Below are 27,480 nucleotides of genomic sequence, written 5' to 3'. Positions count from 1 at the left end.
TCAGTAAATTTTCAGTTTTTTTTCAGTTTTTTCAGATTTTTTTTTTGATAAAGTTCCTTTATTCTTGAAATAAACATTTTAAGAATAATGAAACTTTATTCTTTTATCTGATCTGTAGGTATTTTTATCTATAGTTCTTTCTTTATCTTATCTATAAATTCCTTTAATTTACTTTTTTAACCAGTCACAGTGAAAACTGATTGAGCAGGAAAGGTCTAATTCTACTACTATTTTCAAGAAAAATGAATTAAACATTTTATAACAGTTGCATAGAAACAGACTAAACAATGTCAAATGTAAAAAATTAGTTATATAATTTTTTTGCTTACTAAAAAAAAATATCTAAAACATAAATTTCCTTATGATAAAATAGAATATTCTTATAAATCTATTGATTATATATATATATATATATATTAAATATAAATATTTAAATTTTTATAATTTCAAAAATAATTAAAATATATATTTTTTAAAATAATTTTCCAATTTATCAAACCACAGCTGCGTCAAGTTGTGGGGGTGCATTGTTGTGGATGCGTTACATTTGTGTGGTTTGTTAAACGTTACAACACATTTGTTTCAGTGATATACCACAAATCATAGGCGTTTCTTTTACGGAAAATTTATGAATTTTCTTGTTTAACCAGTAAATAAATCATCTTTTTACTTTTATACGTTTATAAAAAATAAATTATTTTTAAATATGTTTTTTTTATAGACATATTTTATAATAATTTAAGAAGAAATTATGTTTTATATATATATATATATATATATATATATATATATATATATATATACATACGTGTATTTGTATGTATGTATATATATATATATATATATATATACACATATATACAAATCATACGTATACGATCAATCAGGTTTAATGCACTTTATTTGGATATATATATATATATATATATATATATATATATATATATTCATACATACGTATTAAATTTTTTAAAAAGCAAAAATCCATTAAAAATTTTCAATCCAAGTTTTATTTTCCTCTCTTTATAAGATCTTAAAAAACTGTTTTTATTTTTTATTTTTTTAACACGTAATACATTGTAATGAAATTTCAATTACTCAGTAGGTTTAATACATTTAATTTTCTGTTCCTCCCTTCATTTTCATTGAGAAAATTATTTTTTTATATACCTTTCACCAATACTCTTTTTTAATGTAATACACTTTCATTCGATCGCAGTAAAAAAAAATCTCGATTCGGTATTGAGACTACATGACATTTATTTAACTAAACGTACCATAATAACTTCTGAAGAATTTCTTCATATAACGTATTTAATTTATTTCATCTTGAATTTGAGAATAAGGTCAAGTATATATATATATATATATATATATATATATATATATATATATATTAGTGTGTCGAACAAAGAAATGAAAAAATTTCACATTTTAAATTTAAAATTATAATAAAATATTTTTCCATCACGTTTTAGTCCGTTTTTGTTTTTAATAAAGTCAGCTTTTCTTAAACTTTTCTTCGTGTTAACTTGATTTTACTCACATAAATTTTCTAAAAATATCTCTAAAAAAAATGTTACTTGTTTATTGGCAATTTAATGAAGTTTTAGAAGATCAGACCGAAAAAAGAATTGTTTTTAACGACACCACTATTTGTTTTCTACAATAGGTTTTCCAAAAATTAGTTATGATACAGTTATGGTACTTATTATATTCAAATTTTCAAGTCAAAACCATATGAAATCATCAAATTTATTCCTTCATTTAAGCTCAAAGAATTACAGTATGGATTCATTTTATCCATAGAAAACAATTCAGGGAAAACGTTTTCAAAAGCTATATCTATAGTAGGAAGCGTTTCTGGAGCCATTATATAATTTTTTTCTTTATTTACTCTTTTAAAATATGTGTTGAAATACTTTGTGTTTCTTCGTAATACATTCTTTGTAAAATTAAAAAAAGCTATAGTCAAGTTAAAGACAAGCTGGTAAAGTTAAAGAGCAGAAGATTCATAGATAATTTCTTATTGTAAACCAATTTTTAATAGGCGACTCATTGTGGCTCAGTTGTGGCATTGCAAAAAGGTCTTTGTATATTCTGTTCAGTATGGTCTTACCTTTTTAGGTAGGTATTTTTTCCTAGCTAAAGTTACTCCATTTGTATAATTTCCTCGGGAAAGTAAAGTTTTTTCTCCCCTCTCCCCCGAATCGGATTCCACTGTGAAGCATAACACAGTCTTGGGGAGTGTTCTATTATAACTATTAATGCCTGCCTATCCCACTCCCAGAGTAACCTGTGACTCCCAGAGTAAGGTTACCAGGCCCGACTATGTCGTTCCTATTCACCCATCCTAGGAGCTGGGACTCGGTCTTTATGCGTTGTTTATCTCAAACCAGAACACCCAAAAGAACATTCTCGCCGTGACTACGGTCTTTTCTACAAGAGAACGAAAGAGTCCCCGTGCTTCATCCCTGCTACCCATCTGTGTATGCACAAACAAACAGCTGCTCAGCAGCGAGCTGTCCCTCATCCCATCGTTGCCTCAGCAGCCCTATCCTTCTGTTGAAGGACCCGTGTGATAAAATCAGATATAGCACAGAATTATACCACATTCGCCAACATACGGTCCACGATGCTCTCATAAGTGGCCCAGTAATCAATTCACATTGCAAGTGCGCCATGTCCCAGGTCCGAGAGGCAAATCGACATGCTTCGGGTGTCGATCTCCCCGCAGAATAATCAAAAGGGGTCGTCAGCCCGCCGTCGTGCATTCCATTATACCCGGGACACGCCATGGCCAGACAGGGAATGGGTCAACCAATAGGAGACCTCGCCAAACCTACGGCTGAACCATGGCTTCACCTATGGAATCAGGCGGTGAATCCACTGCCTGATGAAGGAACGTCCCCAACGAGCCTGCCAAGCTTGGAACATCCGATCTTGCATCTCAGCCCCTTAGAGAAGCTCAATCCGCATGGCGGCAAGCTGCTGATGAAATTGGGGGACCCCCGCAATAAGCAGAATCGCCTTACTGGAGACAGTACGCAGGTACTATGCGGAGAGCTATCCTCCTCTGCACACTAGACCAACCCGGTGGGTTGACTGTAGTACTCAAAAGATAATAAGTGAACAGAATATGAAAAAAGCCAAAATTACGAAAATTTCACTTTTTTTGTAATCTTCATCTTCTTTAAAAATTTTCATCTGGAATTAAGTACATTTGCCTGTAAAATATCATGTATATATGTATATATATATATATATATATATATATATATATATATATATATATAAAGTATGGGATAGATTTTTCAGTAAATTTAACCTAACAATATTGAAGATAAATCTAACGCAACAATGTACGAAACAATTTTGTGTAGCAGTTTACCTTCTCTCATCTATAAATCTCTCCATCGCATCGACGTTTACCACTTTCAGTAGCAACATATAAAGAAACGGAACAACAGTATACGTTAGCAATGGTTCATAGCGAATAAAATATGAGAAGAAAAAGTGGGTGAGAAATACATTCTCATAAAATTCTTTCCCTGTTTTACTTTCTTTTCGCTCATATATGTTAGCTCTATTAGATTCAAGAATTTGCTAGAGGAAGGTTTTGGAGAATTACTAGGTGAATTGTTAGAAGGAAACTTTATCAGCGTAATAAAATAACTTATGCAATACTTTAATCCACTAAAAAATATCCAAAAATAAACGTACATTCGTTTCATTTAGTTCTAGAATTTATTGTATCTACGATGTACAGTGGTAGATGATTGGAAACCTTATTCATAGAATGACACAAGGCAAGAACTCATGCTTAATTCTTCAAAACAGGATGCACTTTCGTGGCTTTACACCCGGATGCCTCGTGTATTTAGAGTTCGCAAAATAACGAAATAGTATAATTATAATACTACTATTTTTGGTGGGAGACTATGATAGAATAGGGTTACCTGACCTATGGAATTAGTTTACCTTTGTTATTGAACGTTCAAAAATACCCTCACTTTTCCTCAAAAGTATTCTGTACCACCACCACTCTCTCTCACAATAATTAACTTGCTAATTAAATTATTTTGTTAGCGTGATCACAGCCTTCTTATTCTTAACGTCTCCTTTAAAAGGGGGGAAGATTTGTCAAAAATATTCACTGTTAACCAATAACCAGAAATTTGATAGCGGGGCGCGTGGATTATAATAAGCGTCAACACATATCACTATCCCGTGCCACCAATGTCTGTTGTGTTAGCGCACAAGCGTATGGGGAAGCTCCCAAATCTTTACTTCCACCTTCTACTAGACAGGTCGTTAATGAACTGGTACAGTAAACACGTACATTAGTTTTACCAGAGAATGACGATAGCATGACTTACAACTCCACTACCTCCCAAACAATCTTCAATTATCCCTGATATAATTAATTGTAAGTTCTGTGGCAGTCGTATGTAAGATTATAAGATGTTCTTCTTTATACAATGTTTGACTCATTTAAATTTTGTAATAAATCATCTCGATTCTTAAGAGTTTTTTCAATGAGAAATTATTCAAATTGTTATAGTTATACCTTTTTTTTTCCCCCTACTCTCCCCGACCGGATATCCATTTAAGTATACTCAGTCGGGGAGAGTGTCCTTTTACTCTAAGGGAGTGTCCCCCGCCCACCGGTTGTACACCCGGCACGGCAGGTTAGCTCCCCCGGTCTCGGATCTTTAATTTTATTTTATTCGCCTGCCTCTAATCCCCCGCCTCGGAGACGGGGTATGGCTACGCCACCTCCCATCCCCCTCAGCAGGGAACCGGGTCTCGGTCATTATGCCTTTGCCTCTAATCAGCGGTACCGCCCCCACTAAGCGCCGAGGCACCCGTAGGAGCGGCACCGCCAACCGGGACTCGGTCTTTTATTTGTCCCACACTCCCCAGGAGTCCCCCCCCTTCTCAGGAACCCGCACACCATGGCGTACGGGCCCTCCACGGAGGGACTGTCCTCCCTACCCTAATTTCACAAACCCCTTCTTCTGTCCTCTTCTTCCTTGGTGCGTAAGATTTCCCCGGCAAACCTACGGAACCAATCCCAGTTATCGTCACTATAGACCATCCAATTTAAGAGGTTTTCAGGTGTAAGTCCGTTGTCCGAAATTTCTCTTCTATTTGGAGCCCATCTTGGGCATACAAACACAGTGTGTTCCGCATCATCTGTCTCTGGGCAGTACACACATTGTGGGGTAGGTCTTTTTCCAATTCTAAACGGATAATGGCCGAACGAGCCATGCCCCGTCAACAGTTGTGTCGTATAAAAATCTACATTACCTATTCTATTACTAGTCCACATATTTATGTTGGGGATTAGTCGCCTGGTCCAATCCCCAACTCTAGAGTGTGTCCATGTATCCTGCCCCTCTTGATCAATTAGCCGTTCAATCTCATCTTTGGACATACCCCTATATCTAAATGTTCTTCCTTTAATTTGTAAATTATAGTTATACCTGGTACGTTATAGTTATACCTGGTACGTTATAGGTATACCTGGCTAGTTATACCTATTATAATTATAGTTAAACCTGGTATTTTTTACATTTGATTTTGAATTTTTATAATTGAATCCATGTCTGTACTAATAATGGTCCTATTTAGCCAATAGATAATTTTTTTCAGTAAAGTTATTTTTATTTTCACTTAGTTCCAATTAACCGCAACCGTAAGCAAATTTGATTAAAAATAAAAAATGATATGCAGATATAGGTTTTCATTGAAATCTCTCAAAGAATCATATGTGCATACATATGTTATGCAGTACAGGTAACGAAGATAAACATGTATGTACAATAATGAGTCCATAAAACAATGACCAAGTCCAGAACATAGACAAAACAAAGAAAACACTAAGAAAAAGTCCTTATCAATTACACAAAGATTCACAAAAAACAAAACAAACGAAGAAACAGTGAAATGAAAAAATAAAAAAATATAGTTCAAAAGTAAACTGGGAAATGAAACATTTTGACGATGCAATATCCTAAGGTGATTCACCCCAAATCTCGAATAACCTTACAGATCCAACATGTGCAGCCGCTTTATGTGTGTCTAACGTCCTCGCTATTACCTAGAAGGTTAATCGTGTGAGCCGGTTTACATGTGTGTTCCGTCTCATTTTATATTTAGTATTGAATCGCCGTACCCCTCTCGAATGCTTGGCACTCCCAGATAATCATGTATCTCAATGTTTTTCGTAAACTACTGCGAAACACGGCATTTAATAGAGAAATTTAAAAAAAAACAATTTTTTTAATAATTATTTTTAATTAAACTCAATTTAATATATACGCAAATAACAACAAAGTTGTCATCTAAAAAAAAAAAAAACCAGATAAATAATATTATTTAATAAATTTTCTTAAAAAAAGTTTTTTTTGCTCACCATGATGTTCCCTTTATATATCATACTGGTTTTCCTCTGTGTTCATAAATTATAGATAGGTTTTGTAAATTATGGACAATTAGTTAAAAACGTTTATTACTATTTACGAACTAATAATAATATCTGAAAATATTTTGCTGAGATAATGGGTATATCCTGTTGAAATATTAATTTTGTGTCTTGGTTACGTTACCTTACAGTATTATGGATCGATAAATATACATATATAAATAAAAGGTTTTTTTTTTCATAATTATATTGTTTTGTTATAAAAAGCACATCAATATATTTTAACATAATATTAATGTAATTTCATCTTGTTCCGTGTCATAATATTTGTTAATTAAAAATATTTAAAATTAAAAAATTTTCTAAGTATAACTGCTACTGGCATAGCAAATAAATAGGATATTTTTTGTGTGTTTGTCTGGTCTAGTTCAGCTATATTGATTATTACAATACACAATTGGAAGTTATTTTTACTTTAATGAACTTGTTACATACATACCTGATAAATTGAGTTTTATTAGCCAACTATCATAAAAAAACTGTACAAGATAATATTTACCACTTATCGACAGCATCAGAATTTTTATTACATAACTAGCAGACCCGGCAATGCTTCACTATTGCTATATAAATATATATATACTCAAATCTATTTTTTATTAAATCTAGGTTTTCAACCGAAATAACCATTTTGACCATCTCTAAATCCATTTTGACTAGTTTCTGACTGACGTCTGTACGTACATAACACATCTGATACGTACGAAAGTACTTATCTCGCATAACTCAAAAATTATTTGCCGTAGGATGTTGAAATTTTGGATTTAGGACTATTGTAACATCTAGTTGTGCACCTCCCCTTTTGGTTGCAATCGACTGGATCAAAATTCTCCAACATTTGAGGGTGAGAGCTTATTACTGCAGTTTCTTAATTGCAGTAATGAGCTCTCATTGAGAGCTTTTCAACAATATATTATAAGTGGTATTTATTTTAATTGGTTCCTGAGTTATAGCCAAATAAAATTTTAATTAATGAAATATTTGGATTTTACAAGGGATTTCTATATTTGGATTTTACAATTTAAATCTTAATTTTTTTTTTTTTTAAATTTAGATGTATTGATTAATTAATAATTACCTCTGATTGTAAAAAAAAATTACAATAAATGATAATTCAAATTATAACATTAAAAAAAATATGAAAATAATCAGAAGTTATTAGTAAAATAAAATCTTAGGTACTTTTCATTTTAATTCAAAAATATTTACACATGTTAATAATTATTAATAAATCAATATATTTTTAATTTTAAAAAATAAAATTTTAAAAATATTTACGTATATGAAGTCAGTTCTCACTTACAACACACAACTACTTGAGCGACGTGAAACAAACTTAATTTATAAACTAATATAAAATACTGATACGGACACCACAAATAATATGATGCAATGTGGTGTCCACCACAATGCATTTGTATAATTTTCCACTTTATTAAAGAATTGGAGGATCGTATCTCACTTTCAAGTGAAATAAGTTTAAATGAAGCGCAGAAAAAAACGTGTATATGAAATATAATAGGAGTACAAGGAAGTCATGTGATGTCCACTTAAATTTTTTATTTTTCAAATGCTTGTATATGTACTGAAAATTAATAGGTTTAAACAAAAACTTTTTAATTATTAAATACTCTAAATACATACTCCTCAAGTATAGAACTATATATTTGTGTCCACTTAGTTTCAAAAAATTTATTACATGGCTTTACCATCAATAAAATGATAACATCTATTAGACCCATATCACTCTACTTTAACCTGTCTCAGTTTGGTATTTGTATTTAGTTCACCTTTCATTAAAAAAAAAGTTTTTTTCACTCCATAATTAGAAACTTGAACTCCCTTAACTAATCATTCATCAATGTCCACTAAAAAAAAAGATAAATAGAAACACGTATAATATGTATATAAGCCCTGTATACTTTATATATATATATATATATATTATAATATTTAAAATATCCATTGTTTTTTTTCGAATTGTTATTTTTACGCTATTATACATTTTTAGCCACTAAGAACAATTATATTATCAATTAATTATTAAATTAATTTAAAAAATAGATTAATTAAAATATAACACGTAAACGCGCACGTGTTATATTTTATAATTAAAGTTTTACATTACTATGTATGTACATCAGTAAAACACTGTAATAGTATATTTTTAAATCTCCTAAAATATCTACATTTTAACAGCATAATTATAATTATGAATTATCAGTTTTAAATTAGATATTAAACAACTAAAAAACCAGTTACCAATTAAAATTCCAGTAACAATTCCCTGAACAAACATTTTACTATTATTACTGCTCTCAATTATTAATTCATTTCTAACAAAGTTATTTATTATCTATAAATTCCACTCACGCTAAATAATCAGTTAATAAATAGTGGATCGTTTATTTACCTCTTGTTTTGGCGGTTTTATAACATTTTTTTTTTTTTTCATTTAACAAAAAGTTAACTTTTTCTCCATTTTTGAGTCTTAAACACTTGATTTAAAAAACTTTTATTTACACATTTTATACATTTTAGTAAACTTTACATAAGTACGTTTAAATCAACTTGATAGCTTATTACGTTATTGTATAATGATTATTACAAAATTTAAATTTTGGCGGTCATTTGGAGGTGAACCCGACGGCAAATGGCGGCCATTCGTATATTAATTTCTCAAATATGGTATCGCTGATATATTAAATGGATAAATTAACAATTAATATAATCCACCTTACCATCTTTTATTACATCTTTACCATTATTAATCCACTATTTATTAACTGATTATTTAGCGTGAGTGGAATTTATAGATAATAAATAACTTTGTTAGAAATGAATTAATAATTACATCTTACCATTACTTTTATTACATCTTTCGGCTTACTTGGAAGCCATCATCAGGAGTTAAAATTAATACATTTAATGTCAGAAGTTTAAAAAATCATAGTTAAAATTAAAAAATTTTAGCGGTCATGACTGTTCTGATCCTACTAGTATACTATACAATACTGTGATTTTAACTCCTGATGATAGCGTCCAAGTAAGCCGAAAGATCTAGAGAACATATCAATGTACTGGTAAGATGGATTATATTAATTGTTAATTTATTCATTCGCATATGGTTGTAATCTTCTAAAGATGTTTAATCCAAATCCGAAAGCAAAATCCGAGACAAAAGTGTTCATACACATGGATATTAAATTCAATAACGAACTGTTCGTTCGTAGAAATCTACAACACGGCAAAATAAAAATTACCCCACTTTTTTTTAGTTTATTTCATAAGTTTTGGATAATTAAAAAGTATAAGAATTAAACAATAACTGTATTAGATATAGCGTCTCTAGACGTAGGTTTTATTAAACCAAAATGTGTCTATATTTTATAATAATTTTAGACAAAAATTCGATTGAAATTTTTTAGAGATTAATAATTTTATTTATTTTTTTAGATACATGTAACAGGTGAAAGAAGTTTTTCCTTTTTTTCTTTTTTTACAAAGAACCTTTTGTTAATTTTGTTATTTTTGACGCGACGACGTCATGTTTGATAAGGTTGAAGGGGAAAAATAAAACATTTTACTTGGTGAATTGACTGCTTGTGACGTAAATTTCGTGTAACTGTAAAAACAGCGGTAAGCAATGTACATACGCTTGCACTTAAGCTACAATGCTTAAAATTAGTACAATAAGAGAACAATTCTTTTTTCCTAATGTTTATTTTACAATGACAGTATTTCAGTTAAATAAAATTGTAATAACTTAAAGAAATAATTGTAAGAAATTATATAAAATACTTAAAAAGAGTTATAAGAAATATAAAATAAATTCTTTAAATTTATTAATTTTATTAATAAAATAAAAGTAATTGTAGAATATTTTATTATTTTGATTAAATTAGGTTCCTTTAATTGAATGTCTTATGTATTTGTCATATTTTTATTCCAAAAAGAAAAAATAATGGTTCCCGTTTGCCAATTAATAAAATTTTGTTTTTATAACATTTAAAAGATTAATTCATTTGAATTAAATTAATTTCCTTTTTTTTCAATTTTGTTTGCTAATGTGGCATTTCCTACAAAAAATAAATGTAATAGTGATTTTTTTTTTAAATCACATTGACGAATTCTATGCTTCATGTGTTTTTTAAATACTTTTATTTTTAGTTGCATCTGGAATTAAAGTCATTAACGACTTCTAAGTGTGTTGTAACTGTACCGGTAAATTTTTAGTCTTGAACAAATTCAGGCTGACAATTCCTGAGACGTATGATTAATTGAAACCCACCACCAAAGAACACTGGAATCCACGATCTAGAATTCAGATCCGAATGAAAGCAATTGACTACCTTTATTAGGATTTAAACCTGAGAACTTCGACTTCGAAGTCGGCGGATTTACGACTAGGAATTTACCACTAGACCAACCCGGTGAGTTGCTTCATGTGTTGAAATTGATTTCATTTTATATGAAAACGTCTTTAGATCACTGTGTAACATTATTTTCTCTGTACACAGAGATAATAATTCTCTTGAAGCTCGCCGTGTAGACTTTCCCGGATTACGTTGTATGGTAACTCGAAGTGCTTCGATATTTTCCAAATAACCATCGGGAGCTGCTTTAGGTCGTTTCTCTTCTTTTATGCTTTTATTCTTACTGAGATTACGGTATAAACGGGGAATGGTGTTACTTACTGGAATCCACTGAGTGTTAGAACGAGTTTGAAATTGTCGTTGAGTTACTGCAACATTTTTTGATTTAGCTTAAAGAAGAATAACTGTAGCCCGCTATGAATTACGGAAACGTCCGTGATCGGCCATAGCTCAACAATAACTGATGTGTTGTGGAAAGAGAAGCGAATACAAAGACTAGGCGACATCTACGGATACTTCCAAGAAACAGGGATTACGCATGCACAATATGAAATACAGATAAAAAATATTTATTTACAGTCGACTTTATACGTTTCACCTTTTCTTGCGCCACTCTGTATAAAAATAAGTCTAATGTTAAATATAAAATAAATAAATCGAAACATAATTTCCAAATTTAAGATTAAAATTTTTATGTTAATATTTTTGCTTAATAATTCACACAAACGAATGCTACTCCTTTAATTGCCGCAAAGAAAAAATAGTTTTATTTTGTATTGTATCACACGTACCAAGTACATATAAAGCAAACAATTGGGTTGGAAATGTAATTTTAGGTCTCCACTGCTGCGCAATTATTGTGGTCCGAACTCGTTTCGTTATTCCCTCTACTCGGTAGAAACCTCATGTCTAGAAAAAATGTAACAGCTTATTCTTTCAATTCCAACTCTTTGCAGTTACGATTTTATCTCAAAATCAGTAATAAAAATCTACAGTTTGTTTTATTGTAATTCTGTCTTTTTCACAGGTTTTTTCTTTTTGTTATGCGCTTATTTTTTTATTTAATAATACACGTAAATCAAATAAATAACATTGGTAATAATGTTTTATTTGAACCAACTGTACTTGGAATCGGAAAAGCCACGTAGAGTATTACTGAATATTTTAAAAACTATCATAATATTTCACGTATGAAAACAACGAGTCACTTGAGTGCTATTATTCTCTTATCCCATAAAATACATTAATTACCATCGTAGAATCATCAGTCATTGTGACAGCCCATTATTGCTATTTTATTTTGCGAACAGGAATATACATTTTTACTTTATTCTATTTTATAAAATATTTAATATTTCCTTAATATTTAATTATAACTGCTCTGTTGCATTTCATTCGTCTTTTGTGTGGTAAATAATTTTAAAATGATATGTAAACAAGTAACTAAGTTCTAATTAAAATCTCATATTCATATAATTACTCATAAGAATAAAATTAGTGGCATGTCAAAATACTTGTGAAACACTCTATTGAAAGTATTTTTAATTCGCTGGGTGATCGAATGTTTTATTATTCTTACTATTTCGATTGTATAAAATAATATCAAAATCGGAGGTAAATATTTTTTATGTTGCTCATTTTATTTATATATGTATGATTTAGTTAAAAAGTGGCGTACAGCAGGTTCGGTTTCAAATGCAAAACGAAATAGGCAACCTTCCGTTAGGACTCTACTGGCCATTGCCGATATTGAAAGGAGATCAAAAAAATGCCAGTCCAAAAACATCACTACGCAAGTTATCCTAACACCTCAATGTTAAATGCACATCTTGTCATAAGATTCTTCATGAATTAAAATTGAAACCATACCGCATTACAACTGTGCAAAAATTGAAGGAGAAGAGAAACCGAAACCACTTGATTATTGCAACTGGCTTCTCACAAATATTGTTGGTGGACAGATAGAGTTGCCTACTTGCGATATTTTTTTCCTTTGGTGCTGCTTAAAGGAAAGAGTTTTTGTATCTATTCCCACAGTACTGCTGAAGTGAAGGTGAACATTCAACAAGAAATCAACACAATTGACAACAACGTATTGCATCAGATGACTCTCAATATGATCATTCGAGTACAAAAGTGCATCGATGTCCAGCGTAGTCATTTTGAGCATTTTTTGTAACAATAAGGTAAATAAATGCAACATTTAAATTACGTTTTTCTTATTTAATTTATCCGTATCACTCATAAAATTTAATTCCAACATAACCTACCGATTCTGCAGCGGTTACGTTATGGTTTCGATTTTATGTTGCTTACTCTGTACTACCCGGAGATGGTCCTACTTTTTTTTAAAGGTAGTCTGTGAGTACTAAACAACGAGAATCCTAAACAACCGTATGTAAAACTTTTCCTGCAGATGGAACGGTTTTTGTTTTCTTTGGCGTACCTTCAGCTGCTCTCACTATTTGGTCTCTGGCATGTAATGGTGAATCTATTTTTCATCTTCCGTTATAAAACTTATCAGAATAGTGTTTAAATAAGACCCTTTAGAACTGTTCAAGACTTTAGAACTTGTTCGACTGTTAACAAACATAGAATCGATCTACCGAAAAGCTTTTTCTACTCAAAACATCGTGTAAAAATGTAAAGAACACGGTCTACCGAGAGGTCAAAAAGTAGACGTACCTTAACTCTGTAATCATTTAATACGATATCGTTGATTTTTTTTTACGATTTCGTTGGTCGTAGAAGTTCTTGGTCTTCTCGAGCGATTATCATCTTGAATGGATGTAAGAACACGTTTAAATTCACCAGCCCACTATTTTACCGTCGAAAACAAAGGGAAAGAGTCCGTTAGGAATCTTTATTATTTTTTTTGATCGTCGGTGTTAAAAAGTTTAAAATAAAGTATTTTATAACAGCTCGACATTAATTATTAACATTTTCAAAAAAAAAAAACAGTCAAAACTTCTTTGCTTTAGTCGATTAATAATTAAGCATTGTTGTCTGAAACGACTCAGCAGCGCCATCAGACTTGACAAATATCATAATCATTCGCCATACTTGCGTTATCTCTTTGTTAAATCGAGAACTGTAGTAAAAGTAACAGTATTCGCTTAATACATTTTAATTGAAGCATAAAATACTTTTGATCCAAACTTTTTCGTAGCGATTAATGTAGTTTTTCGCTTTTTATAAAATTTATTTAGTAACTATTATTTAAAGAGAATTTTTTTGATAAGCATGACGAAATATTCCTTAAAACATCAATGACTTTTTCTGATTAGATTTTGAATCTAGAAAACTTTTTTGTTAAGAGATTAAATTTGGAGTTAGAAAATAAAATAATAAAAGTTCATATTTCTCATGAAGAAAGTTATACTTACCATCAGAATACAGGGATTGTAATCAGTAAAACCATAAAAATAATATTAAAATATTAAATATTTAAAATATTAAAATATTTTTATTAAAAATACCGTTTTTATGGTTATTCTATCACTTTTAAGTATTTTATTTGTTTATACTAACTAAATTTAAATTTGAATTTTTAACCCACCGGGTTAGTCTAGTGGTGAACGCGTCTTCGCAAATCGAATTTGAGAGTTCCAAGTTCAAATCCTAGTAAAGGCAGGTTATTTTCATACGTATTTGAATACTAAATCGCGGATACAGGTGTTCTTTGGTGGTTGGGTTTCAATTAACCACACATCTCAGAAACGTTCGACCTGAGACTGTACTAGACTACAATTCACTTACACTAATACATATCATCCTCATTCATTTTCTAAAGTAATACCTTTACCAGTGATTCCGAAGGCTAAAGAGAAAAAAAAAATTGAATTTGAAAATTTCATGATTTTCTTATTTGATAACTCTTTTTTTACAGATTTTTTATTTAGGTTTTGCCAAACGTCTTGGGAAATTGCTATAGATACAGTTCTGAATCCTGTTTTATTCAACTTTGCAAATCAAAAACTTATAAAATTACCAAATTTTTCCCTTAATTTGAGTTTAAAAAACTTCAGTATGGCTTGATATTTTATCTAAAACAGAAGGGAGAAATATTTCTGCAGTTATTACTCGAAAACAAAGTGTTTCCTTGTATAATTTTATAAAAATGTTTTTGCTTATAATCATGTCCCAAAGCAGCTCCCAAATTATTGCCATACAGTTTGAATTGTTCTTAATGTATAAATAGATAATCGGATTTTAAACATTTTTTTTAACTTATATATTTGTTATGTGGAACTTTTATTTTCAAAAAAATGCGTAAATATTTATATGCGTGGAAAAATATATTAAAATTTTGTAAATAACTTTTAAATATGTTTATTTAAAATAAAAAAAATATTTTATCTGTCAGGTTAAAATACTCTAAATTTAATCCGTGTAGTCATTCGGACGTGGTATCGAAGTTATTGGTGAAGGCAACGGGCTACAAAATACCAGTATAGGTGTGCAACAAAACTTGCTTATCTACTCTCCCCGTTCCACATTTTCACTCTTTTATTGCTATTATTATTATTATTAGTTTTACTAGTACTATTTCTTTAGTATTTCGTTTCTACTCCTTCTTATCAAATATATATATATATATATATATATTTATACACATACACAACTTTCTTTACCTGACTGAAACCAATCAGGTCTTTTTCGTTATAGCCTCTTTTTACCAGTAACGATCGCTACCAATAACAATTTATTTGAAACGTACAAACCAACCAATAACCTACCTTCCTCTAAACACTATTTTTACTTCTTTTTTTTCATTTTTCTACTTCTGTTTTTCCTAATACTCATCACATCTTCACACCATTATCTTTATTGTTTTATTTGTTTATTATATCTGAAAAATTCAACTCACAAAAACTCGTTTGGGGCATATCTATCTATCTATCTATATATATGTAATATTCTAGTTTTATGTTGACGTAAAACAATTTTCGAATCAGTTTTAATGCAGGTATTTGACTGATTTTTTTTTTTTTTCTTTTGTAAAAGCTCGTAACTCATTGTTTATCTGCACGTATTAAATTTTATTAAACGTTATATGATTTTGTTTACTTATAAAATAATTATTGTTAAGTAGTACTTTCTATAATTTGATAAATAGTGTAAAATAACAAGAGAATTACAATATTTAATTTGGATTATTTTCTACAAGGGATAAGTTAACCTCTTAGACAAACAAATAAACAACCGTTTCTAGACATTTACATTATTGTAGTTGTGTAGATCAAGCGGTGTAGTCGTGGTCAGGATACCAGTAAAAGGGGTTTCAGTTAAACCACATTAACCACATACTAGTACAATGTCACAACGGAGTTTAATTCTAAAACTCAAGACCGTAATACAAATTTACCTCCATTTCTGTACTCTTTGAATGTTTACTTCTCTTCTGGAAGCTAGTATAATGTTACTTTAAATCTTTATGTATTTGTTACATTCTGTTTCTAGTGTTTGGAATGACATTGAATTAGTATGACAATTTAATTTTGAATATAATTCATTGTTATAGTTACATTATTTGCTCGTAAATAATTATATTTTTACTTAATCAAACATTCTCTATTTATTCAAATGTGATTCATTATAAACTAAAGAAAATTGACCGTAATTAAAATAAAAATATTTTCATTATATTTTAAATTAAAGAAATGGATGGTTTCCCTGTCAAAACAGCACAGTGTCACTATATATCTTCTATTATATTTAACGTATAAATTTCAGCTCTAAATGTTTAAATAGAGTCAGAGTTTGATTTACTTATTTAGATCCTGCACCTGGGAGATAAGGAGGACTAAAGATTGAATTTCTTTTGTGTTGAAGCCCCTTTACTTTATTTATTTATACTTTAATTTATAAGAGTTTCATTAAGCTGTTGACGGAATTTATTATTGGATCTTCCCTGAAGGATTACATTGTTTTTAAATGAGTTCTAAAAATATTTACACTTTCTCAAGTACTGTCCTGTTACTTTCAGTAAAGAATTTTGAAGGTCATAAATCAAATTATTTATGGAAATTAATTTTTAGTTTTTGCTTTATACGTATGTGTATAATAAATTGGTAAATTCATTAATTTTATGTTGGTGAGTGTTTAATAAAACAGACTACAATATGGTTATTAGACAAATTACGAACAATTACTACTTAGAAAAAAAAATCGAAGTTATTGATTATGTATACCAACAATTTAACTTTCTCGTCTAGCGTTATCGTAGAGCTATAGCTTTAGAAGGAAAACTATTGTAATCGGTCCAATTTGGGCCCAAGTTGGGCAATTGACAAGTTGTCAAAATTTACATTTTGACAACTAAGGAACCCAAAAACCCAATAACCGAATGGGAATTTTCCGGATGTTTGTGTATACGTGTGTCGGAGTCACTCTCTAAATCACCTTATATCTCCAGAATTACTGGACCGATTTTGACCAAACTTTGTCAGATTACTTCTATATGTCGGACATTGATGTCATTAGAGTTTCAACTTAAAAAGTCAAGGAGGGTGAGGCTGTAGAGCAAGGTCACTTCAGTATCTCGAAATTTCGCTAATTAAGGTCTTTTTTTAGAAACATTTATTAACAATTAAAAAATAATTTTTCTAAGAAAATATTTTTGAAAAATCGTACTTCCATCACAAAAAATGCTCAAAATAAACAAGTGGCTCTGGATATACTGCGTCAATAGTACCCCCTGTCACCACAAGGAGCGCTAGCAATGATGTACAGCTGCTGTAGTCGAATGCTATGTTGTAACGTCGCAAGTGAGCGGTATAATTAAATAAATGAATAATATTTAAAGAATAAAGAAGTATTAAAAGTGGCCGGTAGTACAGCCACATCCGAGCGAATGAAATACGGTATGCCCGCGCGCTTTAGTTAGAATAATGAATTAAATAAACAAAAAAATACTGTATTTAAATAAAATGATAGATGTTTTAAATTGTGTATGTAAGTCAAGCATCAGAAAAAAAGCTGCGTGATGGTAAAGTCCTACAACTGTGTTGTCAGCTTTTTTTTATAATATGTGTAAAAAAATAATAATTCTTTGACTTACAAGCTTTAGAAATGAGCAACTAAAACAATGGCAGAATTTTTTTTTATACCCAGGCACTATTAATACGAAAAAGTTGAAAGAGCAAGATCCATTTAACTTAATTACGAAAAATTAAGTAAATTTAAAAACTGATTGTTATTTTACTCCAAGTTTCAATTTAAATTTATATACTTACAAGTTTTTACTTGTAAATCTTTGTAAATTTACAATTTTTTAAAAATTTACTTACTAAATTATTAATTTAATCATTATACCTTTTAAAAAATTTTACTGCATTATATTAAAAGAATTTAATCTTACGATAATTTATATTCTTAGAATTTATTTACAGATGAAGATAATAAAAGTAGTAAACCCCCCGGGTTGATCTAGTGGTAAACTATCTTTTTCTGTTTTAGCTTCCGGAACTACTGTAATGTATTACTTTAGAGGATGAATGAAGATGATACATATGAACTTTGGATGAAGTGTAGTCTTATTCAGTCTCAGGTTAACCATTCCTGAAATGTGCAGTTAATTGGAAACCCAACCACCAAAGAACACTGTTATCCATGTTCTAGTATTCAAATCCGCATAAAAGTAACTGCCTTTATTAGGATTTAAACCTGGGAACTTTTGACTTCAAATTCAACTGATTTGCGATGACTAGTTAACAACTAGACCTGCCCAGTGGGCTTAGTGGTAAACCTGCTGTCGTAAATTTGCTGATTTCGTAGTCGAAGTTCTCAGGTTTAATTACTAATAAAGATAGTGAGTTGCTTTGATACGGATTTGAATAATAGTGGATGCCGGTATCATTTGGTGGTTGGGTTTCAATTAACCACACGTCTCAGGAATGGTCGGCCTGAGTTTGTTCAAAACTATACATTTACCGGTAAAATTACCTCACTGATAAGTCGTAATGATTTAAACTGTTGATGCGACTATTAATAAAAGTATTAAACAAAAAAGTAGCATTTTTGTTTTTAATTTTATAATTGTAAAAAAGGTAAAATATTAAATTTAAAAATAAAGTATTATTAGATTTATGTAAGTATTTTCAACAATTTAAATAATCTATTTGAACGTTTAAATAAGAGAGCTCCACCATGGAATGTAATGGATAAATGCTAATATAAATTTTATCTCGTTGTAGTTTATTTACTGTAAGGATGATTGGTGCTTAAAATATATCAAATATTTTAAGCTACCGCAATTTGATGTAGATCTTGATTACAACTACATATGTTAAATACGTTTTTAGAAAATAAGTAAATACCGTTGTTTTATCATTATTATTATTGTTATTTTTATTCCGTTACATACATTTTATTATGATTCGAAGCAATATAGATTGTTGAAATTCGTTAATATGTTGTCTGGCTTAATAAACGAATATATTTTCGAATTATTTTACTCAGTTTTTGTCTTTTTGTGCTCTTGATAATTTTTTTTTTTAATTTATCGTAACGGTTAGGTTTTCAAATAGGTGTGAAAAAAATACTTTTCCTCTTTAACTCTTTTAATTTGATTTTTTGAATAAATTCGCATTTTATATAATTTTTATCGGAAATAATTTTACCCAACTTTTATTGAAAAATCGATAAAATAATTATCATACGCTTGACCCCACCTCGTCAGACTATTTAAATTATTATAAAGTAGTCTGTCCTCCTAAAGTATGGCGTCAAGCTTTAATACTTTGACATTATAGTGCAAAATATATTACGAATATTTTGCATTACGTATATAATTTAGCCAGTATTTGAATATTTATATCCAGTGTTAAACTGTATTATATTAAGGTTTTTATTTAATTCAAAATTAATATTAAGAAAAAATTCTTGTGCAAAGTCTTTGTTTGGAAGGGCAAAACAGCAGTTAATTTTTAATTTGAGTGACGTAGGAGCCGAAGTTGCCACCGCTCCTTCTTTTATGTAGGATTTTGAGGGGTATAATAAAAAAATCTGTTTATGGTAATGTTCAATATCAAAATTTTCTAAATATATATTTTTTAATATTCATTATACATTTTTCAAAAATATAAATAAGGTGAGAAAATAAAAAATAAATAACATTACCTTTTCAAATTTATCACAGGGAAGATTTAACGTCTTAGAAAATGCAGATAAAGTTCAGCAACATTATTGTGAACATCTTTCGAATCAATGTTTTATTTTTACGGAATAATTAAAATTAAAATCCTTAAAGCATGTTGTTTAAAAAAATATATATATTTATTTATGGTTTTATTATTTAACGTTTTGTATGGTCAAATTTTATTATCAATTATTAAATAATTTGATAAAATAAAAACATAGCATGTAAACTTTAAAAACAATGTGAAGAAAAATGGGAAACATAATAATTAAAAAATAATCTCTGTGAAGGATTTGTTGCACCTTCGGCTCGTACGTCACTTAAATAAAAAATTAATGCTGTTGTTTTTTCCCCTTTTAAACAAAGACTTAATAAATAATCTCTGTGGAATTAGTCCCTTAATACCTATTTAAACTTTAGTTATCGAATAAACATATTTGTAATCTTTAAATCCAGTATCTTAAAAGAACTTTACAAGGTCTATTAAACTTCTTTATTTTTTAAATATTTTTATTTGTAGTCGCATCAACAATTATAATCATTAGCGACGTAAAAATTATTTTATTAGAAAATATTAAAAATAAATCGATAACCTACTTATTTCTAATTGTGGATATTATAAACACATAATCAAATTTTCATAATATCTATACTTCATCAACTATAGTATAATAATTTTATTACAGCTGTTCAATTTACTTATCTATCCAAACTTTTTAAAGAAATTAAGAATACAATCTTATATGTAACCCTTTAAAGACTTATTAAGATTGGATGGCTCAAAATAAGCTATTCTTTTGTATTCTTGTACTTTTATTGAATAACTATCATAAATTGTTTTTTAAATTGTTTGATTAAATTACAAAATGAATATTTTTTATATGTAAAACCACGAAAAATATGGCAGCTATTTTCGTATTTTTTTATCATCTAGACCAGAGGTTCCCAAACTTATTTTTCTCATAGACCACTTTCAAAATTTTGCTGGTTCCGGTGGACAAACCATATTTCCAGTCGACGGAAAATGTGAAGATTAGATCTAACTATGAAAATCTGCGTTACGGCTGAGTTCCACGAACTAACAGCTTCCGAAAAAAAGTGAGAATTGATTGGTTAATTTTTGATTGACTGGGCTGTGAGTGGATGTCAAAAAAATAAAGTTGACCGATCAAAAAAAATGCTTCCATCCAACTTTACATTTTTGACATCTACTCACAGCACAAGAAAGCAATCAATTCTCACTTATTTTATTTAGAAAACTTCCCATTCAGAGTGGTAAAAAGCAAAAGAAAAATAGTACATTTTTTTTGTTGCATTTATTCAAATATGTAATCATTACACTATTAATTATTATTGTATTGCAATGTAATATAATAAAATTGTCGTAATATAATTAAAATTAATCATTAATAACGTAATGTAACTTCTACAATGACAATCACAAAATAGTTACAATTTTAATGGGAGGGATGTACTTGATGGATTTAACAGCAAATTACCAATATTTGGCTTCAGTTTTGTTAGGAATAAGCGCAAATCTCCCCGTTCTGTGATGTTGAATCTGCTCCTTCTTTTTGATAAAAGGTTTGTAACGACACTAAAACTTTTTTCGTCAAAACATTATTTGCCTAGATTGATACGCAAAGTCAAGCCAACATTTTAGTTCTTCACTATCGAAACCAGATGAATTTTCGTAGACCCCCGCTTACGAATTGTAAACCCCCATTTTTTTGTCACGCCAACGTAGACCCCCGTCGAGTCTTCCGTGGACCCCTGGGGGTCCACCTGGACCACTTTGGGAATCAGTGACTAGACTTAGCTATTAAAAACAATAATTTATTTTTATTTCATTGAAAATTTACAAAAAAAAATTTAATTTAACTAATTCCCGATCTTAATTTAAACTTTAATTTTTACCTATTCATAACTAATAATTTTCTATATAACGTAAAAATTTGTTTTTGGTAATAAAATTAATTTTTTTTCTAATGTTGTAGCTAGGCTGAATTCTAATATTTGTACTTAATTAAAATATAATAAAGCTAAAAAATGTTAATAAAAACAAACTTTTATTACTATAATAATTAAATTATCCTCTTGAGTAAGGATTTTAAAATACATTAATGTAAGTTCAAGCTTAAAAACTAAATAAAAAACCACACAATACTAGAAGAACGAAGAGGTCTTCGGAAGAAGAAGAGGGAGAAGAAGAAGGAAGACCAACCACTCGCCTCAACATCACGGACTGGAGTCCGGAACAGAGCCCAGCAGAGATGCGACCTGCAGGGCAGCCATACCAGAAGCGGATGAAGAGCTTCTACACAACCTCTCCTATTTCAAAACTTACAGTAAGATAAAATAACCCAGCAATTGCGACTCCTCAGGAAAAGGGGACGCATTGCTCCCTCCTTACAGGTAGTGCCCCGTTGTGGCGTATTCCTGCTAGCCTATTAAAGAGTTAGCACCGAAAGGACTTCAGTGGACGGTCTGAAGGGGAATTACGTCGGGAGGACAGGCTTTATAAGCCTAGCCTTCCGCGGTCGGCCCATGAAATGGGTTCGATAACGCTGGTTTAACAACGGATTGGAATGCAATTAAATCCGTCTTAAATTCACTAAAATAATAATAGACAAAACTTGAAAAATTAGATCCGAGATTAAAAAAATAACCCTTTTAAAAACAAGCCCGATTAGAATGATCCAGCAACAAGGAACTCTGTCCAGGTTCTGCGATAAAGTAGGGAGTAATAGACTCCTGCCAACTTTGCATTCCATTCCATTCCCACACAATACTAGCAAAACAACTTATAAAAACGTTTGGTAAACAAAGTAACCTGAGAAATATTCTATTTTGTAATTAACAGCATTTGATACACGTACATTAAGAAAATTTATGTAGAAATAATTTGTAATACTAATTAAAAATCGGGATTCTTAGAACTACTCGTTTAATGAGTGATTAGATAGATCATTTGTACAGATTTAATGAGATCAGTTTGTAAAAGAATTGGTATGGAATCTGATTTTTAAACAGTTAACGATTATTTAAAATTGATTATTAAAGAGTTAAGCTGATTGAAAATATGAGTGAAAAAAATCTGGTGATCTGACTCAGTATTGAACTTATAATCTAGAAGTAACAGTGATAACCATTATCCTGGTGCTAGTAATTTTATTTCAATTAATAAATAGTACATTATGTTCGGACTTAGGTTTCTTTAATTTTTAAATACTCGTTACGTATTTATATTTTGTTATTATCGTTTAAATGTTGAAGCATTAATGTATTTAATAGAGGATTTTTAAATTTAAATATCTTCGGTTTCGGTCGGATTTATTCGGATATTTACAGTACATTCGGCTCCTTTCGTATACACTTGGCTCCTGACGAAGCAGCGGTTCCAGTAACATTATTTAAGCCAGTCCATCGCCATTATTGTCGTCATTCATTATTCAGTCTTCAGTCGTTACTCTTATTTAGTTCTAGTTACAGCCAGTTGCCTACAAATGGCAATCGCATTATATTTGTACAATCGTATTCAGTAACATTTCCAGTTCATAATTCAATTATAATAAAAATTTAATAATATAATATTTCAAGTATATAAAACATTCAATTTATACATACAAAGTATTTTGAAGTATAATAAAGAATTAATAATATCAACTTATGACTTTAGTTATTTTAGAACCAGCGCCGAACTTTATCGGTTAGTACATCACATTTTTGGTCCTTCGGCCGTGGATGTTTTCGGAAAAATTACATTAAATATTTTTTTGATTTTCAAGCCGTTGATATCTTTGAAAATTTCAAGATACCTTTTTTTGGTGATCCGACTGCAGAGAATCATCATTATCAACATTCAAGAATTCTACATTCTAATCTACCAGAACTGCGATCAATTTAAAAAAAAAAAAAACATTATGCAACGAGTTTATAATGATAGCCATTAATGCACAAGTGCGAAGTAAGTTACAACACGAGCATTGGCGAGAGTTTTAAACTTTGCAAGAGTGCATTAATGACAATTGTAGAGAGTTGCATACCATACTTTTTCTATGGCTGAGAAAATGTTGGGATTTATTTAAATCAATGATTGAATTAATTGTTCACGGAATATTTTTTTTTAAGTTTTTAAAAAACACATTACATAATTCTGTGTCAATAAGTTATTACTGATAAGTTCTGCCTTTTATTTAATGTACAGTGTAATGTAGAAACTTAGTTACCTGTTGGTGTATATTCAAATTAATCTCTGGTTGTAAACTACTAAATCGAATCAAAAGTAAAAAAAAGCTCGTATGTATTTACGCATTTTAGAGGTTATACTTCTTTGGGGTAAATAAAAAAAGAATTTTTTTACGCATTCAAACTAATTTGAATCAAACGATCGATAGACAACATTAAATACCGTGAACTACAGTTTGAATAAATAACATTTAAATTAAATAATATTTATTTTATACAGTTTAAAAAGTATTGAAGTATTCGTTGTCATTTAAAACAAAGTTCATCAAATATATTTCGACTAGTTTAGTTCCATTAATTCTTTGGATGACGATTGAATAGGCAAGGGGGTTATCAGAGGCTTATGATATGAAAAATATGATACAAATAGTTTTATAATAGTGTGTTTTATCAAAAATGTTATTTTTGGTAAATTTAAAATTATTTATGCAAAACCAAAAATTTCTCTGTTGTATGTTATTTTCTGTGTCATTAAAAAATGTAATTTTACTAATAAAATTAAAACTTACATAAATATAATCTCAAATCTTGATACGAAATTTTCACAAAAAACAAAATAATAATAATAAATATATGCTGCAATATAAAGTTTTATGAATGTGAAGATCAATATTCACAGTTTAAAATATCCCTGTTCAGAAATCCATGTATATAAATATATATTTATTACGACTCAATAACTGTTATGTTTACAAGACCTGCTAATCACTTAATTGCATTGAACGTCTGACTGAATTAAACACTAAACGCATGTGCGTGCAAACTGATCCACTTGAGCCTTTCTTTTTTCCTGTTTAGCCTCCGGTAACTACCGTTTAGATAATTCTTCAGAGGATGAATGAGGATGATATGTATGAGTGTAAATGAAGTGTAGTCTTGTACAGTCTCAGTTCGACCGTTCCTGAGATGTGTGGTTAATTGAAACCCAACCACCAAAGAACACCGGTATCCACAATCTAGTATTCAAATCCGTGTAAAAATAACTGGCTTTACTAGGACTTGAACGCTGTAACTCTCGACTTTCCAAATCAGCTGATTTGGGAAGACGCGTTAACCACTAGACCAACCCGGTGGGTTAAATCCACTTGAGCCTGCGCGAAACTTCCGTAACTAGCTGAAATAACACTCTGATCAGTTTCTCCTAACGCGCCAAAAGAAGTATAACTTCAAAAAAAAATTAAATAAATCTAAGTAAAAAAGCTGACAACGCAGTTTTTTCTGATGCACAGCTTACACATACATATACACACAACTTAATTAAAAATATTTATTGTTTTATTTAAATGTAATACTTTTTCATTTATTTAATTCAATGATTCTAAGTAAAGCGCGAGCGCACACCGAATTTAATTTGCGTGGCTGTGGCGATACTAGCAGAGATGGTCCGCACTAATTAAACTAACGTAATTTCACAAATTTCATATAATAAATTTCGCTTGTACGGCAGACTGGTGTAGCAGCAAGGCTTACGCACCAGGAACCGCGTCAACCGGGCGATCGAGTTCGATATCCCGCCAGACAGAGTTACTTTTTATAACACGTTAAATATTATTAATTTATTTAATTTTACCGCTCACCTGTGACTTCACAATATAGCAGACGAGTACAACAGCATTTTTTGAGATGGGAGTGCGATTTTGCAAAATTTATTTTTGCAAATATTGTTATTTTTTTATTGTTAAATGTGCCTAAATAAAAGATGAGCTTAATTAGGGGAAATCTCGAGATACTGAGGGTGATCTTGCTCTACAGTCTTAACTTCTTGATCTTTTAAATTTAAGATTTAATGAAATTTCTGTAATATCATTTAATTCAATATATGTATTTGTTTAAGACCGAATAATATCCGTAATTACCGTTGGTTCAATTAGTAAATAAATATAGACATTTATTACTTTGTAATTATATATTACACTTTAATACTTGTAGAATGTATATAAGATTATGTATGTTGTACATGAATATAACAATATGCTTTTTAATGATTCCATAAATGATGCATTGATGATTATTATATGTACGAGTAATTTATTGTATATAGATGTTAACCGTATGAGATGTAAATTTGGAATGAATAATATTAGAATTCTCCGGGCCTCCTTGGCGCGAATGGTAGTGTCTCGGCCTTTCATCCGGAGGTCCTGGATTCAAATCCCGGTCAGGCATGACATTTTCACACGCTACTTGTCATTCATCTCATCTCCTGATGCAGTACCTAACGGTGGTTCCGGAGGTTAAAATAAAATAAAAAAAAGAATATCAGAATTAAAAACTTGTTATTTTATGTGAAATATCAACTGTTTCCAGCCAACTGAATTTTAACAGCTTATATCCTTTACATAACTAAGAAAAAGTTTTATTTTTTCTTATAGAACTCTAACAGTTTACTCATTTTTTTTTAAAATAAAGATATTTATTTGTATTATTTTCAAATAAGCCGTAGAAGTTTTATTACAAAAATTATTTGTCACGTTTAAAAAAAACACGATATTTTTATAAAATAAAATACAATACAATGAAATAAAACGGGAACAAAACAAATAAAGTGGATTTCCTTCTGAGATTTTAGATACAACCTCACTTTAAAAACACCTAGAAGTATCCATTACGAAAAAACTATTACTTTTAGAAGAAGAGTTACAACGTACGATGGAAACGTATACGTATAAAATCCCACGGTGACTTAATGTTAGCCTCACTTATGTAAGCAATTCTAAAGAATAATGCTACTGAAATGTTTTTATTTTTCATTTTATTTAAACCTTCATCATTTAAAATAATCTTTATCGCTTTTTTGTTCGGTTTTATTTTATACATTTATTCTTTATGATTTAAAAATAAAGTTTGGTGAGAACAGGTTTTTAAGCAAATATTTACAGTTAACAATAAAATAAAAATTATGATAATACGTAAATAATAAAAAATGAAATAATAAAAATAAATGATGATAATAATAATAAATTATTTTTTTAAATATGTTTGATTCTTGCATTAATATTTTAGCTTCCTTTTTTTATTTATTTAAACTTTAATGTATTTTATTCATAAAATACACTTGTATAATAAAACTCTTACCTGTAGTTTTTAAATTTTATTGTTTGCATAAAAATAGTAAGAAAATCTTATCTTAAGGAATAATATTTATTCTTTTTTTTTTTATTATTATTAATTTAGAATGTTCTGAATAACAAATATCTTTTAAAAAAAGGTCATTTTATTCTGCT

At 29.6% G+C, this 27,480-nt stretch overlaps 1 protein-coding gene across 1 annotated transcript in view; it reads left to right on the top strand.

Moving 5' to 3' along the window:
* LOC142330059 (uncharacterized) overlaps positions 1–27,480 on the top strand; it is a 622,505-nt gene that overhangs the window by 162,441 nt on the left and 432,584 nt on the right. The gene's annotated exons all lie outside the window — the stretch shown is intronic.

This window comes from Lycorma delicatula, chromosome 9 (genome assembly GCF_047948215.1).
Source record: "Lycorma delicatula isolate Av1 chromosome 9, ASM4794821v1, whole genome shotgun sequence".
NCBI lineage: Eukaryota > Metazoa > Arthropoda > Insecta > Hemiptera > Fulgoridae > Lycorma > Lycorma delicatula.
The sequence above is the reverse complement of the archived record's forward strand: the minus strand, read 5'-3'. Positions and strand labels throughout refer to the sequence as shown.